This window comes from Melopsittacus undulatus, chromosome 2 (assembly GCF_012275295.1).
Source record: "Melopsittacus undulatus isolate bMelUnd1 chromosome 2, bMelUnd1.mat.Z, whole genome shotgun sequence".
NCBI lineage: Eukaryota > Metazoa > Chordata > Aves > Psittaciformes > Psittaculidae > Melopsittacus > Melopsittacus undulatus.
The window spans coordinates 82243100-82266277 of record NC_047528.1 but is presented as its reverse complement, the minus strand read 5'-3'; the positions used below and the strand labels follow the sequence as shown (position 1 = coordinate 82266277).

Here is a 23178-nt window from a genome sequence, read left to right as displayed (position 1 = left end):
ATGTCATGGCTGACAAACTTGCCAAATTTTTTCAATATGCTTTATTGAAGGGTTACTTAAGGTGATCATTTTCTTGGTCTGATTATACTGAATTAAGTCTACTTCAGCATGAACAACCATTCTGCAACTGCAGTTATTATATGCCTGAATCCAATTTCTCTAATTAGCTAAAATGGACAGAAATTGAACTTTTGAGCCTCCAGAGAACATTCAGCACTCCAAATGACTTAATCTACTTTCTTACTGAAAAAACTGTGGTGCTAACTGACCAGTCATCTCTGATCAGGTAGCTCATCTTTAAACAAACAAGCAAACAAACAAAGAAGCTGTTGGCAGGAAAATTTATACACAAAGAATAAGTAAGAATACCAGATAAATCTGAAATGAAAACATACACATAATAAGCATTTAAGATATAACAAGTTATATCTATAAATTTGTCTTTGGAAAAATTTTATTAATTCCTTCATGTGTGAAAATGACCTCTTAGCCTCTCCAGACCTTCTCAGCTAGTCTGCTTGTTCCCATTTATTTATTTGTATCTATATCACTGCTGTTCATTGAAAAGCAAGTGAAACATCCTTTTCTACACACTTCAAGGTCACAAGCAGCAATTAAAAAGCATGAATACCAAATAGTGTTCTTTCATCCTTCAAATATAGTGTTCTTTCATCCTTCTAACTATAAGTTTTTAATAGAAACTTCAGTTGGAAAACCTCAGGTCTTTATTTTTATCTCATTTAATTTCTAATTGCTTTGTTTTTTGTTTTAGTTTATCTGGCAGGCAATGACTGACACTGCCTGTTAAAAACTATAATCAAACCTTTTCAAAATGGCTGGACCCATTTCTTTTACTGTGATGCAGACTTAGGCATAATAAGACAAAACTTGATGCCTTCTACCCTTTTCCCATAACTCAGGTTTTTCATTTGATGTCATAAACTGTCTTGGTAATACATTGTCACTCTTCTTATTTACAAAACAGCAAGAGCCGGGGGTTTTTTGTTGAAATGCTGCCACAGGATGATTCAAAGCTTTCACTGACAGTTTGTAATGGAACTTCAATGAGAAATAGAAACTTGGGCAAGCCTTTGCTTTCATTTGACAAAACAATAAACACCCTCCCATGAAATCACAATTCCCTGTAAACTCCTCAAATAAAAATCAAGTGGGATTTTCAGCCACCTTTTAAAGTGCATTATCACTCAATATGTGCTGTGTCTATACCAAAGCTCTGAAAGTCACCCAAGGTACATCCAGGGATTCTTTGCTCTGCCTGTGCTTTACAAGCACCAAGCACTCATTTAGTGCAGAACAAATGTAAAATAAAAGTTATAAACTTGCCACATGGTTGGCACTTCTTTTTCTAGTCTGTTTCATCACTTCTTCCAGTACTGGGAAAGTTTCACAAAAGTCTAGTAATCCTTCCATTAAAACAGGTCTTCTCTAATAGCTCAGTATATGTCCTCCTGAATTTTTTGCATCTTGGAAGATGTCTCCAATATTCTTATAATTGAATTTCCATCAAGATATAGAAATAGAGATGCAAATACTGAGAAAAATCTCTTTCTCAAATAAAGTATCTTTACATGATAAATTGTTGAATATTTACATAGTTCAGCTCAACAATAATAACATTCATTAAGTAATCTGGTCTAAAAGTTAGTAACTACTTCATCTTCCCAAGTCTTGGGAAATCTTTTTTTCAGGAAGCAAAGTTTCATATGTATATGGAATATATCCAGGAATATATTCCTCAAATATAGAGAATATATCCCTGAATTAATTCCAAGGTCAAAATATTTCAGCACCTCCTCACATAAAGACAAAGATTTATTTAATGATTATTAGTCACATCAATGCATTTCACAAACCACCACCAAAGGGGTCACAGTGGCTTGCAGAGGGAGAAAACATGTTCCTTTAGTCTGTATTAATGAAAGGTCAAATGAAGTACATGTTCAAGTTCTTGTTTCTGTGGCACTGAAGAATATGGGATATGTTTCTCCATCTACTATGGTGAGTGCCCTATAATGAATTTGTTTAAAATATTTATTCCTTCTTTGTTTAAAAAACAAGTGTTTTGTAAAAAAGACATTGTATGCTATTTTATTGTTTAACGTGTTCTAGTTCAGAGAACATGAATGGTATTAAATTCATCACTGCCTTCCTATCATATTTAAACAGAAGGATTATAGCAAAGAAAAATGTTTTTTCTGTGCCTTATCTGCAGTCTCACAGGGAGAGGACTATGGCAGACCTAATTATATTCACAATGAACTCAGAGGAAAGTGGTTCAGAGGTGAACTATTCGTTAAAACAATTACGTGTATCTCCATGTGCTAATTCATATACAGATGCTGAGCTGTAGAATGTGGAGTTTCTAAAATACATATCAACTCTATTTGAGAATTAATGAGCTTTCTGAATACTTGTCATGAGAAGTCATGTACTCAGAAATTTGATAAATCCCAGTGACAGAGAGGAATAGACCCATTCAGACAGTGAACATTCACATTATGTTCAAAGCATGACATTTTCCTTCATGATGTATCTGAATTACCCATTAACAAAGGTAAGTGGAAACAATCTTGACACCAAATGTCATCGGCAACATGCATAAAGGTCACTAGCTTGTTAATGTTATACTCAGCACCTCTGCAACATAGAGCGGTATTACTTGTACTACATACCAGGAGAAGAGGTTTTTTTTAAGAAGTCTTTTGCATGGAGTGATACAGAACAATAAACCATCATTTGAGGAGAGCTGGAAGTGAGCGCTTAAGAGTTAGAAAACATAGTGTCAATAATAGTCCTTTATGTTCAGAAGTTAAAAGTTAAAACACAATTTTGACATTCAAAAGCCCTATAACTTGAAGTTAAAATATTATTAGCATTCTCATAATGGTTATCTTGAACAGTATTTAGTGATATTGAATATTGCGTGGCATCATATATATATTTTTTATCACATTTGAAGTTCAGGTGTAATAGTTTTTCTCATTGACATTACTAGGATATTACAAACTTCAGCACCTCTCTTCAAATCAAGTAATACTGCAAAATCTGCTTCAGGCATTTTTGTTTTAGAGCCATAAATAAGATAGTGTTTAGCTCTCTTGCATAGTTATGCTGCATATGAAACCGAGGAACATTTCTATCTATTGCTGAGAAAAAGTGAGGAAAAAAAATCTAAATATAACCTTAGGAAAAGTGAAAAGTAAGGCATCTATTTCTGTATTTTTACTCAGTTTAAAGATGCTTACAAATATAGAGGATCTGCAAACGTCTAGGTGAGTTCAAAGAAGAATTACAGAGTCTTAATATCTTGCTGTATATGAGTGAAATAATAAATAAGATTAGGTTATTAAGAGGCACGGAAATAAATTGTTCCTACATTTCAAAAGTTTTTAGTTATTTTCAAATGCACATAGAATTATTGAAAAATATGTAACTTCTTTAAAAATAAAAAGTTCAGTTCTTACCTAACTGTTTAGGTTCAGATCCTCAAATGCAATAGGCATATAACATTAAACTTGGTTTAAGAAACTGATTCTCAGTAAATACAGACTGAAGTGAAAATTAGGCATCTCTGTGTCTTTTGGGATATGAGTCATGGCAAACAATAACAAAGCAAACTAAATGCAGTTCACGTCAATGCTATTTCAGAGGAATAATAATAAAAAAAAAAAAAAAGGAAATCACTGTGGATTGTGCAAAATACACCAAATTCAGTATTCTTACTTTAGGGTCTCTATTGTGAGCACTTATGCACAGACTCAAGCTGAAACATGCAGTTTCCATGAGTGATTTATATCTTTGGGAGGAAGTACGTAGGCAAATTTCAGAACAGACCTGTAGGATGAAGCAGCATAGTAAATTTTCTCTAAACTCATCTGTGTTGGAAGTATACAGCTTCAATCTTGTTTAAAAAGACAAATAACTTTTCCTGATCAATCTCCTACATTTACCTCTGCAAAACAGTGGTTGATATGCATATCTTTTCCACTATTTTGATTTAATTATATCTTGCATTAAAAATGTAGATTAAAAGTGTGCTATAGAGGTACAGAGGTATGCTAAATTTCCGGATACGGTTGTGCCCTTTATTAATTTCATCATCACAGACATAAAAGACTTTAAAGTGACCAATGAGACACACAGATAACGAAACTGACCATTTGCATTTTTTCACAAAAGCTGCTATAATTGCCAAACACATAAGATATATCACTAAATACAAATGAAACATGCCATGCTTTCCACTGCTGGAGAGCTGAGTTATTAGCTATTGTGTATGCCGCTCTCTAATTCTCTTTGAAATACTTGGGAAAGCAGTGAATATGAAAATTATTGAACTCAGTATCATAAATACCTGAGAAGCCATACTACAGTTATATTTAACAAACCTAATATTATTTAAGCACTCTATAGACAGGAACAGCTTTATGCTCACAGGCCCTTGTTCTCATGGGGGATTTCAACCACCCCAGTATCTGTAGGAGGGACGGAATGGCCTAGCACAAGCAATCCAGGAGGTTCCTTGATTGTGTGGAAGACAACTTCCTCCTGCAAGTAACAGAGGAGCCAACAAGGACAGGTGCCATGCTTGACCTCGTGCTCACCAACAGAGAAGGGCTCGTTGGAAATGTAATGGTCCAGGGCAGCCTCACTTGCAGTGATCATGAGATGATTGAGTTTGAGATCCTCGGGACAGTGAGAAGAGTGTGCAGCAAGCTCACTGCCCTGGACTTCAAGAGAGCAGACTTTGGCCTCTTCAGGAGCCTGCTTACTAAGGTTCCATGGGATATAGCCCTAGACGAAAGGGGGGCCCAAGACTCTTGGTTGATATTCAAGGATCACCTGCTACAAGCTCAGGAGTGTTGCATCCCAACTAGAAGGAAATGCAGCAGGAGGGCCAGGAGACTTCCTTGGATGCATAAGGAGGTGCGGAGGAAATTTAGAGGGAAAAAAGAGGCTTATAAAAGGAGGAAACAAGGACAGGCAGCCTGGAAATAACATAGGGATGTTATCCAGGAAGCTAGGGACCAGATTAGGAAAACTAAGGCCCAGCTAGAATTAAACTTGGCTAGGGATGTGAAAGATAACAGGAAGGGATTCCATAGGTACATAGGGAATTAAAGAAAGACTAGATACAACATGGGCCCTCTCTGGAAGCTATCAGAACTGGCTGCCCTGGATTTGGAGAAGGCTGAGGTTCTCAATAACATCTTTGCCTCAGTCTTCACTTGCAAAGGCTCTGACCACACCACCCAAGACTCTTTTGCACAAATATGTTTGGGTTTTTTTTTCTAATGGAAGTTTAACAGGATATGGAGTTTCTGATGGACATAACTGACTCATGAAGGAAGCTGTTGATTGTAGTATAGATATCAGCATAAGCAAGAAATTTATGAGATATACCCCCCCCCCCCCCGCCTTCTTTTAGCTAAACTTTCTCTAAAATCATAACTAAGGCCTGTCTGGTGATCATATACTCTGAAACACAATTCTAATACACAAGACAGTAATTTCAGTGTATATAAGGAGGCAGTCACAAATCATGCTAGCGAGATTTGTCTTGCCAAACCTTGGCTTTGTCTCTAAAATTGACTTTTCCATAAAATATACTACTAATGCTAACATACTCATCTGAGAGGCTGTATCTTTCAACTCTTTTCACAGAGGAAACTCCCTATTGACTTCCATCTCTCACTATGAGGGAAGAACCATCATTTCTCAGATACTGTGAAACAGTAATAGAGAGAAGCTGCTGTCAAAGGGACCTTTAATACCATCTTATTTTTGTGAAACAAATTTCTCTTCTTTGAGAAGATGGCTAAGATTATACACAGATTCATGCTCCTTTTTTTTCCTCTTCAGTAGCCACTATCATTACTACTTTAACATCTATACTTCAGAAAAGAGACTGCTTGGAAAGCTTAATATATAATGTTCTAATAAAAATATTAGTCCAAATTCAAAATAATTTATTAAAAAAATTAAAACAAAACAACAAAAAAGTTCCAAACAAAACCCAAAAAAAGCTATATTTGAATTTCAGTGGTAATAATTATTTTTAGAAATAACAATTTCAGCAGCAGTTTAATACCTCTAATTAGGTGCAGCCTATATTAGAAAAGACTTTGGCCAATATGAGACCTATTTTAAATACAAATACAGAGGAAATAACCATTTTCTCTTCAAGCAATTGCTTTTGTTTCACATTTTTGCAGTTACTTACATTTTATTCTTACATTAGTTCTTGTGTAGGGACCAGAAATAAAAATATATTTAATTTAAGAAACATAAGAAAATGATAAAGAAAATGTATTTAACCTAACATCATACCCTTTTTTCCCCTTGTCTCTCCATTTATTTATTTATTGATTCATTGATTGATTCATTCAGTATTTATTTTCTCCCAGTGAACTGGAAACTACTGCAGATGAATAAAAGACATACTGTTATGAGAGAATAGCACTTTTATTCTAAGGCTATTTTCCTGCACAACCTCTTTACAAACTGATTATTGTTTAATCACTTCTTCCTGTGTTTTTATTTATTTATTTATTTATTGGTTGATTGATTGATTGCAAAGCAGATTTTAAAAGATCACTCGCTTTTTTCAATACAACAGGTAGTGCTACTTCACTTTACATTCTGCTCTTTCAGGTGAACACAGTTCACAACTGATTCCATGTGAACTTATTGAAGTGAACTTGTAAAAGGATAGAGTGAACCAATCTAATTTTTTAAATTTTCATTTAGCTGGTACAAGGTTCTTAACAAGTCATAGTGAAGGAAATTATTAGAACCAACTGAGTATTGTTAATATGTTAAATGTAAGAATCACTGACAATTGAAAGTGATTGCTAAAAGCCCAAAGTACCATGACCAGCATCAGAGATGACCAGGAAAGATGTACTTTTTTTTAGTTGGGTTCAAAATTAGGGGAAAAATTGGGTTCATAAGAAGTATATTTCAGGTCTGAGCAACTGTACTACTGATTCTTGCTTCCTTGTACCCATGTGTGTACATACATAGGCATACATGAGTTTGTGAACCTTGGGTCTCTTTTTCCCTTCGTAAGGTATCTAGTTCTTTGGTAAGCAAGAGTCAAAAAGGATTATCTGAAGAAAAGTAAGAGTTTACTGACAGCAAGGGTCATCTTTTCCTTGCCCCAGAGCAGCACCATTGGCAGAGAGGTATTTTTCTAATGCTAACCCTTAACTACCCTGTAGCTCTCCATGTGTTGTATCTTTCCTTTTCTATGCCTACAGTTCTAAAATAAAAAGCAATATTAATTCAAAATGCTTTAACTTTTTAAACTATTTTTTGTTGGTTTTGGTTTTGTTTGTTTTTAATGTCTTTCTAGAAATCATTCAGAGTGAATGATATATTACTTTGATGTCCACATGCTGTTTGAATATAACAAAGTTAAGAACCTAGCTGGGCTTAGAGAATCTAAAGTCAGTATCTGGAGGCTTTTTTCTGTGAGAATCTGATCAGAAGAATTTGTGACCGGAAAGACAGGCACAAAACTGTTTGTTTCATGCGCCTATTTGTAATAAAGCAATTGAAAGATTCTTTGGATAAAACATTCTGCATTTTACTGAGTATAAAGCTAATGGTTAGTCCTAGCACTTTTGCAGCCAGCCAGTCTTCATAAAAGCCTGCAGCTGACTAAAAAAATCTAGATTACCTAGTAATGAGAAATGAGCAGCTCTTACCTGCCAACACTACCTGTTGAGGTTTGACAGTTTCAGGCAACTGTGTATCGTGCAGTTTTCACTGTCAGTTTGATATGTTGCCTAGTTTAGAAGCACTGCCATCTTTAGACAGAGAATTGATCACCAAGTGGGTACTGCTGGACAGAAGTTCTGCACAGGCTGCGGGCAGCCTGGGATCCAGCTGGGAGAGACCCTTGGAGAAGCATGGGAATATTTCAGCTGACTTTTCTGGAAAATGTTGATGTCTGTCTCAGCTCTCACAGTGAAGTTGTGTTTCATTTTGCGGTGGTATTGATGAGATAGGCATAGTAGAAGTGCAATGCAGCCATGAACTTACAGGCATGAACTTTAAATTTGGTCAGTACACCAACATCAGATTACAAATATTCTGCCTTCCCTTCACATTTTGGGATAGGCAGGACAGGATATCACTAATACTTATGCTATTAGTTGGTGGGGTTTCATTCATCTGCTTGTTTGTTTGTTTGTTTTGAAGTAATACTGACTTTCTGAATGCTAACACTGATCTTCATCCTATGGATTGCTATTTGAAAACAAATATCTAAAAATCAATTAAAAGCACTAACAATTTAACCAGCTAAATACCATTATATGTATTATATATATAATATATATATATTGGTATTAAGCTATATAATATATATAATGGTATTAAGCTATACATAAGGTGTATATATATAACCCACACTAGTCTCTTAATGACTTTCTCCATTTCAAACATGCAAAAGTATTTAGTGAAGCACCAATGAGAATGACATTTACTGCTGACTAATGAGATTTTCTGTGATGTGGGCATTTGTCACACAAGATCACAATGAAGCAATTCTGTTAATTTATAAACAGGAATGGAGTGTCTTTTTCTCCCTCTCCTTATGTAACTGCTACATGACTGAGAGATTAAGAGAGATTTTGATTCTTGAGTCTTTGAATTCATCAGCAGTGAAAGTAAAGAAAATATTTAACAGATCTCCAAATCTGGAACTGTCTGGACACATCCACAAAACTCAAGCCTATTACTAGCCTTTTAATGCACAATTACAGCAGCTGCTTTGTTATTTATTTGTTTTGTTGGTAACGAAATCCTGTTTTTCAAGAACGACTGCCAGACACGGATGACATTTCAGTGACTCTAACAGTGTCACAAAAGTCATCATTGATAGAACTACTATGCATATAGCAGAACTATGCCACTCAAAAAAAAAGACTTTGTGGACAATGTGGTCTTTCATGCAGCACATCCTAATAATTGATCACCAGTAGTATTACTAAAATTTTCTGAGCCTCTGCAGTATCTGCCTTCTCTAACATATGGCGTCCTCCCTAATTTTCACACTTCCACACAGTTTAAGTTCTTAATTATAACATTTTTCCTTTACTTCTGCAGTCCTACTTTATTGAACATTAAGACTTGACTCAGGATTCTGGGAAAAAAAAACCAACAAAAACAAACTAAATAATTTTAGCTAACTTTTCCTGCTGTGTTAGGCAGAAATAAATCTCCTGGAAAGAAAACAAGGCATTAGCAAACAATGCTTAAAAGCCTGATTTCTAATGTAAGTGTTCAATTTCTTACAGATAATATGAAAAAAAGATTAGAATTCCAAGTGCTTATCTATGTGTCAAGCTACTTCAGATTCACAATTTTTGCAGCTTGCATTCCAACCCCTATAAAAATGCCTGAGTGGAGTACCAGATCCATAGAATCAGGTTCCAAAGGCCATTTTAAAACAGTTTTATATCTGGATGCAAAAATATCTCCTAACTTTTACCAGACAAAATAAAAAATATTTTTCATTTGCTCTGACTAAAGGATTGGGCTTTTTTTTTCAATGCAGCAGTGAGAGGATGGAGGAGGGCTTACAGACTGTGACAGGTTATTTGTATAATAAAGCAATATTAAATATTAATTTAATCTTTTAAAAACACTATTTTGATATTCTTTATACGTTTACATTTCCATGCTATTTAAAAAAATGTGCACAAGATGCACAGGTATTTCTCAAATGTCTGTATAGGTAGCCAACATGACCTTAGGGAGGAAGAAAAATAGGTTCATATGTTTGACAGTGTTTGTTTTGCTATAATGCCATTTCTAGATTAAAAGTAACTAAGCAAGTAAACCAAAATCATGCAGTACATTACACAGTAATAGTTTTGAAGTCAATTTGGAGCCTCTCACTTGTTATGTTACTTAGAATGAGGACAACTATTATAAAGCTTTTTAAAAGGAAAAGGCTGCATAATGCAGTTGAAACATTTCAGGATGATGAATAAAGGCAAAGCTGACAGATAAAGGAAAAACTCATCAATGGATTTCATATAAATTCCACAGTGAATGTGAAAAGTACCCTTTGGGTACATAAAATCATTGTTTATCAAATAAGTAACGATGCCTAGCTCTGCTTTTAGCAGATTTTTCATTGGATCGATCTATACAAACCTTGAGTTGTAATCCTACATGAAAGCATCATTTCAGTGAGATTCAGGTAGGGTACATTCTTCACAAGCTGAATGCAGAAATACACAAAGTAAAAAAATAAACTAAACATCCATAATCTTTGAGCTTCTCTCAGAAGCTAATTACAGATAATTTTCAACTTGTAAAATAGTTGTTATACAGCCTGTTTGTACATAAACAGTAAATGCCTTACTTAAACTCTTTTTTCTTTAAACAAATCAGAATCAAAATTCAGTGTGATATCTCTATTAGTCATAACAATTTCTCAATATGCACATTAAAAAACAAAATTAATTTAGTATTTTAAAGTGTCAAATAGTCTTCACTGTAGGTATAGAATTCTTCTACCCCTCCCACGTACGTATCTTTCATTACTTTTCACAGAAATTTTCCCTCTTCCTTTCTCTCTGCTATTTATTTTATAAATCAGTTATACAGAGTGAAAAGAAATGCAAGCATATTCATTCCACTTATATTGTTTTCTTCAATGGGATGTTAACAACTACTGTACTTTTGAGGAGCTACAATGGGTTCTAGAAACTGTGACTGCAACAGTCATTCATAATGGTAGATACAACGGTATTCACTACAATATATTCACACCTCCTGACTAGCTCACCATGGCCTTCATTGTGAATACAATTTTGTGAAAAATGGTAGAGACTTCCACAGTACAAAAAATTGTAAACACATTTACAGTAAGCCTTTAAAAAAAAAAGTCACTATATTCTCTTTTTGTGTTTTTCTCATCTCTACTAGTGGAAGCTTCTTACTCTTTCCATCTTCACATATTCCTTTTCTCCCATTATCCACTGAATAGCTCAGGGTGTACTGTTAAATTCTTCCCAAGCTTCTGTCCACAGCAGAAGAAAATATATGCTTGTACTAAACAAAGACTGTTTATCCGCCCTTGTACTACTGCCCTGGTTTGAATTCACAGCAGCCCTTTCCTCTGCTCCCAGCAAAACTGTCATCTTATTTAAGAAAAAGTGTTGGTGCATTACCATAGATATGGAAATCTGCTTCTTATCTCATAGAAGAGCTTTCTAATAAAATATCCCAAGCAAGAGTTTTAAATTATATTGGTCCTGTTAAAACTGTCTTTCCCTTCCAGGTCAGAAAGTGCCATATATTTCTTCAAAGGTGTGCTACTCAAATTCTATAGAAGATTAAATACAGATAAATACTATTAAAAACTTGGGGTTTGTTTGTTTGTTTGTTTTTTTTTCTTCACACAAAATCACACAAACACACAAGCAACTTAATTTTCCTTTCTCCTTTCCCAGCCTAGCTTCTTTTTAATGGCCAAAATTGCAGTAAACAACTCTTTTCTGTCCTAGCATACTGATAATGCTGAAAGGCCTCTAACAAAATAAATACCCTTTTGCTGTGTAATGAAGAATAATCCGTATCCTGAAAATTTAACAGTACTTCAGTTAATTTAACTAGATGTTATCAACTTCCAAAACCAAACAAGAATTAAGAACCTCTGCAATTCAGTTCCTGAGTAGGAAGTGCATTTGTACTCTAGTTACTTCATTTACTCTTCCGTAATGTACAAGTGTCTTTGTCAAAGCAGTAGCTGCACAGGACTATTTCCTGTATAGTCCTTTTTATTTTTGCACAAGTGTAGGTAAAAGAAATGCTTTTCTTGTTATGATCATATAATTTCCAGCAAATGTCACATTACCCAGATTTTGCAAGTTTCTTTTCTTACTTTATCTATGTTTCTGCCCTCCCATTTATCCTAAGTAAATGTCATTCCTCAAATGTGACCAAAAAGTCTAGAGACTGCTAGCTATACAAAAAAGACAAATAGTTTACCTAGCCTTATTTTTCTTTTTCCTGAAGGTGCCAGAGTAGCTCCTCACAAAACTGAAATTACTCATAAAAATACAGATTTAAAGAAAAAAGAAAAAAAGTATGCAACCCCCACAAGGGAATAAGCCTATTTCTATTTAAATTAGCTTACCACAATGCATTTTTTGCCCTTTGCCAAGTTATTCATGAATAACTTTTTTGAATTCTGTATGCTAGCTCAAAAAATTCTGAAAAAACTTGAAGAAATAAAACATCTGAAAATATCACAACAGGATTTCAGCAAACTCCTGTGGGACTGCATGGAGGGGTGAGTGCTCAGCCAGAGGCTCTGGCTTCTCTGTTTCTCAGATGAGGGTGGGTAGGTGCTCCGTTTGGCACCACAGAAACTGTGGTCCCCATAGACTCCGCCTGCAGCAGGTCATTTTTATGCTGCCTTCCTACAAAGCATTGGCTTGTGCACTGTGGCTCTCTGAGTTTTGCATAGGGTAGGATGCACAGACGAGTTGTTTGCAGGAGGGCAGGAACAACTTCAGTAGTGTTTGTGGAGAGGTGGGGTGGTCCCTTCAGAGGTCCCTGATACTGGTGCTGCTGAAGCACATCTTGGAATCATGGAATCATATAATGGTTCGGGTTGGAAGGGACCTTAAAGATTATGTTGTTTCAATGCCCCTGCCATGGGCAGCAACACCTGCCACTAGACCAGATTGCTCAAAGCCTCATCCAACCTGGCCTTGAATACTTCCAGGGATGGAGCAGCCACAGCTTCTCTGCGCAAGCTGTGCCAGTGCCTCACCACCCTCATAATGAAGAATATTCTCCTAACGTCTAATCTAAACTTTTCCTCTGTCAGTTTAAAGCCATTCCCCCTTATCCCATCACTAAATGACCTTTCAAGAAGTACCTCTCCAGATTTCTTGCAGGCTCTCTTTAGATACTGGAAGCAGTGCCAAAATCCAAAGTGAATTGCTGGTCTGTACTTTCAAAAGACAGGCTTGGAAAAGTGAGAGCAGCCTGTAATCACAAACTGTCACACTGAGGAGGGGGGTATGTTAGGACAAGTTCAGCAGGGGATGCTATAAGGCAGCTGGTGCTTGGGCTCTAGCGCCAGGCACAAAGCTGCAGAGGAAGTAGGAGGTGTTCACATCAAGTAACACTTCTTGTGTTGTGCTGGGTGGGAGAAGGTTTCCTGAAGAGGTATGTGATAACGATATAATAATATCATCACATCTCTCCTCAGTTTCTTTACCCTCGTGGGCATTAATGTCAGTTGATAGTGACATTAAAAATGTCCTGTTAAAAGATACCTGTAAGTAGTGAATGGAAGGAGTAGTTTAAAATAAATTTACCATCTCTACATTGAAACATCATAACCCATGTACTTACTAATAAAACATTTATTCTGTTTACTGCAGCTCTCAAATCAAAACATTTGTTTCCAGAGGGGACTCAATTTTCATTATGTTTAGTTTGAATTGTATTCAGAATAGTGAAATATAAAAGGAAAACTTTCAGTTGTCTTGTAACCACAATCACTTTCAGAGAAAGTGCAGAATATAAAAGGGTACAATCTGTGTTACATGTGAAGCACAGTTTATTCCAGCTGCCAAAACGAATCATAACAGTAATATTTTAATAAAATCCCTTATCCTTATTTTGCACAATGCAGCTAGCTTAAAGAAATGCATGCTGTGAGTCCTACCTAAGAAAACTTAAATACCATGAAAAAAAATAGTAATGTTGTTGTAGACATTATGGCTTAGACAAAACAAGGTAGAAGCAATATATTTTATTAGACCAGCTGGTATATTAAGCCCCTGAGATCTGAAGATAGCCTTGTACATCAAAAGCTTGATTCTTTTTTTTCAGCTATATATCTCAGTCTAAAAAACAGTAATTTTACTACAGATTTGTTCTTGTCTGCTTCAAAAAGATGTCATTAATTTTTGGGCTTGTTTTATAACAAGTTTTATAACAATAATAATATGAAGAGCAAGCTTACAATTTGCAATGATTATAACAACTATGTAAACATAAAGTGGAATTAATACAATTTAGATGCCTATATATAAATCTACATTAGCTCTTGTCACTTAAAGCTCCTTTGATAATCAAGGGAGTGGGACTTTGTATAACACAACTTGTCTGACGTTTCACACATTGGCATTAAAAGGAGACAGTTCATGCCATGGAATTGCTATGAAGAGTAACAAGCTCATATGCATGAGCTATATCATATGCAGATGTATATAAGTATTAAAATTAGGTGAAAAGGAATCTTACCTCAAGAGAAAAAAGCAGACAAACCAACAGACAACAGATCATATACTCACCATAAATAGACCGTCCATGTATTGAGTAGAATTATACTGGGAGACTGGTGACTTCATAAAGGGCATATTAAGTACTGGGAATGTTTCTTGTCATATTTTGTGTCTGGAGAAATATCATCATCTTATTTACCATAGGAAGGATGCAGTGAGGAGAGACGGAATGATTGAGAAATAGAAAACTCACAGGCATCTTTCTACTCTAGTTCCTCCCTTTCCACTTTGTTTAAAGAATATGGTGGAAATCCACTGATTTATATCACTCCTCAATCTTGTTTCTATGACGCTATATCTCATATATTTAAATTAATGAAGTTCTGGATGTGGATATAATACTCCAAAGTAATAGGAAATACCTTAGAGAAATCAAAAATGTCACTGCTAGTTTTAATTTCTTTTTCATATTCATACATTAATCTTGTATTATCAACTTCCCACAGAAAAAAAAAAGTTGGTGAAATTGTTTTCCTATATTAATCCCTTACATGCATAACTAAACCATGAGAATTTAAATTATGATATAGTTTAGATTTATTAATTCCTATTTATTTTCACATATCTTTAAGCTTTCCAGATAAAGTACCCTAGAATAGAAAATTTGTTCTCTTGACTGCTTTATTTAAGCTCTGTACTTTTCCCAGAGAGCCAGAAGGTGTTTTAGATATTTCTTTTTTAGAAGTGATTAATTAATTGAGAGAAATTGCATGAGAGAATAGCCAATAAAATATCAAGGTGATTTGCAGAGTTGGATATTTTTAAAAATCTGATTTCACTTTTTAAAGTTTTTTATTGGCTCCTCTTCCAAATCAGTAGTCAAACTGCCACTGATCTCAAAGAAATCAAGATTTCACTCTTGATTCACTCGTAAAAAATTTCAAATGAAACTTCTATCTTAAATTTTATGTACACTGCTTTTCTATTATTTGTATACTATGCTATTTTAGATGTCTAATTAATACTGTGAGGCAACAACATGAACAAAAGATTGATTGTTTTTTTGGGGGTGGAAAAGGGGAGAGAACATTTTCTGAGGTCACCTCAGGATATGAGTACTCTTTAAGACAAGTTTACTTTTGATAGATTGGAATACACCTCAGGTACTTTGCGCATGATTTTGAGGTTACTATGCTCTTACTGCTGTACCCAAACAGGTAATGCTGCAGTAAAAATGAGGTGCCTTTCTTCTTTTAACAATATTTCTGCCTTTAGTAACAACTGAAATGATTTCAGATACATGTATTATCTGGAATTTCTTGCTGAACTACCAATATCATTTCACTCAGTAGCTCTGAGTTAAGAATTTGACTAAGCTAATTAAGACAATGAAAGCAATGGAAAATTACCCTCCATTTTAAAGCTAAATATTCAGTTAGGCTAATTATGTACAGATTGTTTTTAAGGACGTGTACAGATTGTTTTTAAGGATGCAGGCAACACAATATCCATATGCTATTGTACTTGTACATTTTATAATTTATTAAAATACCATTGTAGAAGGCTCTACTGTATACATAAATAATCTAAAGCTCTCAAAGAAAAGCTAGGGAAATGATAAATGCTCAGTTAGGATAATGTTGTTGGATTTAACATACTCTAGGGGAACGTAAAAGTAAAATGAAGTCTTCTGATTCCTCAGCAATAATGTGAAACATTAACATTGAATGTGATTTATCTACATTTTAAAATGTTGCTTAACAAGCATCTTGGGTGTCTTAAGAACAGATTTATTTAAATTCTGTAGCATCTTATTGAACTAGGGGCTTTTAAGTCTTTTATGCCTTTAGTAGTGACTAGCACTGTCTTGTGATAAACATTTTTTTCTACAATTTCTTTCTCTTTGCAGAATGCAGCTCATTTTCACAACTTCACCACACTAAATTGAAACAATGGGAAGCAGCACCATGGTAACAACATCTACTCAAAATGTTTATACTTTAATATTATCATATGACTCATGAAGAAAGGGAAAATGACTCACAAATAAACTTACATCACACTATGGCATGGCATTTCCTTAATTTTTCTGAAATGATGTAAAAAACAAATTTGTTTGGAGCTTGTTTTTTTCTTTTTTGATCTTTGTTTTTAACCTTATAAGCTTAAAAAAGTCACCAGCTTTCTAATAACAATGCTCTAGATAGAAATAAGCAAAAACGTCATGATTTTAACAGCAATATACACAGCAACACACTGCGCTTGTCATATAATAGCTAACTTAAGTGGAATTATTTATTTTCATCAGGGAATAAGATTTCTTCTCTGATTACCACATGTTAAAACATCCCCTTGACCTTTACCAACTGTCAACCATACTGTCAACAGGGAGTACAACATTCCAACAGAAGTTATGACTGTACCATCAATTACATTGTTTTACAGCAGCTGCCCAAGTAACTATCACGAGTCATACTTATGAGATAAGCAGAGGAATCAACAGGTATGACACACAGTGAAAAAGGATAATTAAAATAAGCTTGAACACACTGAAATTTAAAATACTAAACCACAAAATATATATCCTAGAGGTTTATAACTAATGTTCTATTTTTACATTATCTACATAAAAAGAGACTGATCTTTTCTTTTCTGAAGATACACTATCAGGTAGAGAGGAAGACCCAGGTTATACCAAGGTAAGTGAAAAATAAGTTTTAATTTTTAAAAAACCTTTAGTAAGATAAGTAAACCCAGCAATAGTGGCCATGTCCTGGAGGTTTTTGTGATGAATAATAAAAAAAGATAGCAACTAAGGCGATACAGTTATAGATGGCATATTGATTGATTGATGGCTTGGCTTCGTGAGCAAAGATTTTGGGAAGGGCTTTAACCACGCTTACTACAAGCATGATGACCAAAGGCATGTGGGATATACAAATCTGGTTGGAAAAGGGTGCATAGGCAATCAGGGGTGTCTGACCAGGACTGTCATCTCCTGAGTAATCTCAAGCTACCCATGTGCTGGTCCACCTGCATGCAAGGTTGGATCTGCAGCTTCCCATGAACCTTGTGACCTGCCGTTTCAACCCTCACCTGCCCATACAGACAAGTGAGAGCAAGCCCTTCCAGCCTGCGCAGTGGATTTTTTAGGTGAAGCGCAGCTTGCGCAGAACTGGCCCCACCCTTTACACCTGAGGTTTAACTGACATGGCCTAGCAAGCTAGGACAGTGACAGCAAAGTCTGCAGGTCGTAGGTGTCATAAGAGTGTCTTTCTCTTAGATGGAAGACCTTACAAGGCTAGATGAGCTCCATCAGCCCAGGTTTGAGGATAGGAGTTTTCCTTCTCCTATGAGGAGGGCCTGCCTTTACTAACGAAGATTCAGGAAGGGCTTTAAACCACACATTCTGAACAAGACTGTCATCTCCTGGGTCGATCTTGAGCGACTGCTATCACGAGCCCACCAAGGCACTGGTGGTGCTGCAGTATCGGTACATCTAGGGGGGATTCTGACTTAGAGGTGTTCAATCATATGCCTGCAGATGGTAGCCTCACGCCAGTGGCTTCTCAGCCAAGTGCACGCACCAGAGGTCTGAACCTGTGCTTCCTCTCCTACTGAGCACACATTAAGACTTCATCCAGAATGACAATCATGCAAACACATGAGAAAACACTATTCTAGAGGAGCTACTCTCTGTTCAGTGACCACAGATGGGAATAATCTCCAATTATTAAGGCTGGCCTTTGTAAGCACCCCAATTTAGCTATCACAAAGGTAGAAATGTCAGGTCACCAGCAGTGAGGCTCAAAATAAGAGCTGGGGGTTTGTCTCCCTTTAATTTTTGCATCCATTCTTTTGCTAACTTGCTGAAGTTCGTTTTCTAATTCATAATTTCAACCTGTAACATACAGTACATGACATTATTTGTGCTTACTTTGCAGTAAAATATATAAAGCTTTGCTCATTGTTGTCTTCATATAAAGCTAGTTTTGAATACTGCACTAAACCAATTTACAATGAATATGTTAAATGAACATTTATAGAGAATGTTTTAATCAAATCTCTACATAACATTTTGATTATTACTACTCAAGTGCACACAGGAGATTAATTTAGACCCCATTTTCAGCTATACAAAAATGACTGAATCATAAAAGATCACTCATTTCTAATCCAAAAAAACATCTAACACACTCTTCAGCCATGAATAAACCTATGGGGTTTTATGCATAATAAAAATGCTAGGTTGGTATTTTGAACACACTGCTTTCAATATGAATCAATTGTTTGCTTTATATTTTATTAGTCTTTGGTAAATGGTAAATATAATTTTGATCTGAATATGTTCTGTAGTTGAATTAAATTAATGACAAACAAAAGGAATGAACATCAGTTTTGATAATTATTAGGATCAGCTGAGGCAAGGAGGGGTTGGGTGCATTCAAAATAGTTCATCTCTGTCATTAACTACAGAAATCAAGCAGAGATTGTTCTCAAGCTCTAAATGGCTGGAAAACAACCCTCTGTTCTGTAACACTTTTCTCACTTAGCACCTGCTAAAAATAAAGAGGTACATGCTTATTGCAGCACCTTTCTGCATTCCAATGTATTGAGTGAAAAAGAGCAAAAGACTGGTAAGAATTAAAGCCAACATTTTTGGGGAAAAAAAAAAGGTGCACATTTTGTCTTTCACAGAATACAGACTACTTAAAGCAGGCTAAAACCTTCAATATTCCTTGTTAGTACCACGCTTTTTTTTTCACAAAATATTGTGATTGGCTGTGTGTATAAGATCTAAACATAGCGAGCTGCAAGATGTGTAATTTCATAGAATCATAGAATGATTAGGGTTGGAAAGGGCCTTTAGGTCATCTAGCTCCACCCCGCCTTACATGAGCAGGGACACCTCACACTACATCAGTTTCCTCAAAGCCCCATCCAATCTGACCTTTTCAGTCCATCATAAAAATATTATCTCAAATCCCATGTCACTTTTCTCCTCAGTTACCGGAGTCCTCCTGGACTTGTACATTTTCTCTTCAAATTATTTCACTTCCAGTGATGGAGTATTTACCACATCTTTAGGCAACCTGTTCCAGTGCCTCACCACCCTCACAGTAAAGAACTTACATCTAACCTGGATTTCCCCTGTTTACGTTTAAGCCTCTTACCATAATTTAATTATAATTACTTCTTCATACTACGTATTTTCACAGTGGACTTTTTAGCACTAAAAATACATAAATATATATAGTCACTTAAGATTTTTCACTATGCTAATGGAGACTAGTTCTATCAGAAAACAAAAGTGACAAAGCTTAATCAACAAACCCCAACCTTTAAGCAACAATAACAGTCAAGTGATGTATAACTGCAAAACAGACAAATTACATTGTTTCATTTGTCTAAAAAAAATATAAAGACAAAAACTCCCTATCATGGATAACAGATGGAACCAGCACTTTCAAGACTATAGTAGAAATATTTTAAACCGAGCAGGCTAAATTTAAATAATAAAGACTTGTATCAATTTACATTAAATTTAGTATTGCTATAGCTTGACTGTAAATATTTTCAAATCTCCAAATCTGAAATGGTCTTATTCCAGCAGGAGTTAGGGTTAGGGTTAGGGTTTTTTTCCCCAAGTCTGAATGTGCACTTAATTACGTCACAGCCAGCAGGTATGCCCTAACTAAAATTCCACATATAAAAAAAAAAATTGCTAATTTGACCAATATCGAGATATAAATGTCTACAAATGTTTTTGCACATTGTAGAAGGCTTTAGAAGATGTAATTGCATAACCACAAAGAACAATCAATGATGTTGTTTACATGAAAATTTACATTAGTTACAAGCCAGAATAATCAGTGCATAGTTTATTTGCAAAGCAGATGATTTCTATATCAGACTTCAGAACAATAAGAAAATTGATTCAAGTGACTTAGATGATCATATCTTTTCAGTGTAAGATAGAAATCTTCCTTTTTTTTTTTCCATTATAATCAAAGAAAAAAAAATCCTAATAATTCCTGAAAGATACTTCCATGTTATATGAAGAAATCATACTCTGGAAAAGAAGTAAAGTACATACTTATTCCTATGTAAATAATATTTGAACATTCTCTGTGTTATTTATGAATATTAGTGCAATGTTGCTGCCATTAACAAGACATTTTTCATAAACCCAATAATGTGAGTACTAAATATGGTTGTTACTTAAAAAATGTCCCTAAGGTGGCATTCAGTGCTTATAATTTAAGCTAAGAAAGGACAATTTGTTTTCTGATTCTTTAAAAGCGGAAAAAAGATTCTTTCCATGGCTTAGGTATTTTCAACAGCTATACTTAGATGAGATGGATACCAAGTAAAAAGCAAGTTTGGCCTTTTTAAAAATATATGAATTTCCTTATTTTCTTAATCCTTTTAACTTTAATTCTAAATCAGAATATGAGCTATTCCATATTTCACTCTGCGGGTTATAGATATTTAAGGTATAAAGCATTGAGGTTATCATAGCAAACATACACAACATTAATACTGAAAATAATGTACATATAGAGTTACATCCATAGTTTAACAGACTAGTATCAGGGCAGGAACTACTGCAGCTGTGTTTTTGGGGAGTCAGGGTGGCCCTCTTCAGAGGTCCCTGCTGCTGGTGCTGCTGAAGCACACCTTGGAATCATGGAATCATTAAAATGATTTGCATTGGAAGGGACCTTAAAGATCACCTTATTTCAACACCACTGCTATAGGCAGTGACATCCTCCTCTAGACTAGTTTGCTAAAAGCATCTCCCAGCCTGGCCTTAAAGTCCTTCTCAGGGCTGCTTTCAATCCAGCCTCCCCTCAGTCTGTAATTGTGTCTGCGATTGCCCTTATCTGGTTGCAGGAACTTGCACTTGGCCTTGTTGAACTTCACTGGCCCACCTCTCAAGCCTATACAGTTCCCTCTGGATGTCATCACTTCCCTCCAGTGTGCCAAGCACAATACACAGTATTGTGATATCATCAGACTTACTCAACCCCACTGTCAATGTTACCAACAAAGAAATGAAATAGCTACAGTCCCAATACCAGCCCCTGAGGAGCAGTACTCATCACTGATCTCTGCTTGGACATTGATCCTTTGACCACAACCCTTTGCTGCCATCAAGCCAATTCCTCATCCACTTAATGGTCTATCCATCAAATCCATGCCTCCCCAGTTCAGAGACAAAGATGTTGTGCAGGACAGTGTCAAATGCCCTGCACAGATCTGTTTGTTTTGTTCAGTTACATAATATTATAAAGATGATATGGAAGACCTACATACTACCCAAGCAGTTTACTAATTTGGAGGTTGTCCTTACATTTGCTGGGGTTTGCAGAGGTGGAAACTGAATAATTCCCTCCGTATGCTTTCATTCATTTTTAGCACATCAAAATCAGCCAAGTCTGTTTCTGTCTCTGTCTAGTTAAAAATTAAATACTGAACTCCTACCTACACTACAAGCAATGAATTACATTTTTAAGACTATTACTAAAATAGTAACATGCATCTGGCTCCAATGCTTTTTTCTTTCTCCTTTCTAACAGCCTGAGTCTGTTTGAAATATTGCTGTGTAGTGGAGCACCAACTGTAGGGACAGAGGAGATCACCTGAGGACTGAGGGAATATGAACATTTTGAATCAATGCATCATGTATTGCAAAAGAAAACTGACAACCGCCTTCTGATATAAATCTAATTCTTGAAAACTCTGTTTCTGCTTTCTTTATACAAGAGTCAATAAGAGTATACGGATGTTTACTGTGAGCTTAATCACTTGATAGCAATTGTCTTGTCTGTACTTACCAAATAAGTCAATTCCATTAAGAAAATAAATATTAAGAAATCCTGGATATTGAGCTTAAATCAATATGATTTATTACTTGGATTCTTTCAAAAAAACATAAACCATATGATTACCAGATTAATCTACTAAAAGAAAATTGCAAACCATAATTCACTATAATTTCTGTTAATGTGAAAGGCAAATGGGATACATCAAAACAGAAAGCAAAGTTTTCATCATAAAAAGAAACTGTTGCAATTCAGCCTAATGCACAATATAAGTGCTGTTTCTGTTTGTGACTATGCAATAAATTTATATACTAGATATTAAAAAGGAGGAAAAAAAGCCCACAAAACTCCTTCTCTAATAGCTGTTTCTTGATTTATTAGGTATTTTGAAGGTGCAAGAACTTGCATAAACAAGTATCTTTGTCAATCATAGGGATGTAGTTCACCTCCAGTTTGCAGGAAAATCCTGTCTTGTCTTCTTTTACGCAATATACTGTGGAACTACACTGAATTACATAGATCATGATGTACTCCTGTCTTCCAATGACAAAATTCTAGAGCCTAGTTTTCTACCTTAGATGTATGTTCAGCTACATGCTTTACATGTCTGTAAAACAGAGGTCTGGTAAGGAAATGAAAATTTAATGGACCATTTTTCTTACTGTTCTGCCACTGTGGACATTACTATTACAGTATATATTTTGCTTTCATCTATGATGGATTTTACATGTTGATATGGTAGTTTTAAATGCAGATTATATTATATGTACGTTCTTCAAATGCTGTTTGATAAATTTTAGAGTCTATTTGTGTTACATAATTACTCTGTGAAACTCGATACTTCAAAATATGTTTGAAGCCAAGAATGAATGGATAAATAAAATAATCAGACTAATGTAGAATAAGTTAATCGGTACCCACATCACACAACGATTGAGAACAGAAAGTTCTTGAACTACAAACTACAGAAAATTAGGAGAGAATACCAGAGGAAGAATGCTACCATCCTTCAGTCATGCGCTGCACAAACACTACCCCTTACATATCTGTCACGC

At 35.3% G+C, this 23178-nt stretch overlaps 1 protein-coding gene across 1 annotated transcript in view; it reads right to left on the bottom strand.

Annotated features, from left to right (window-relative positions):
- The window catches only part of IL1RAPL1 (interleukin 1 receptor accessory protein like 1), a 346993-nt gene that overhangs the window by 229014 nt on the left and 94801 nt on the right, over positions 1-23178 (bottom strand). The gene's annotated exons all lie outside the window — the stretch shown is intronic.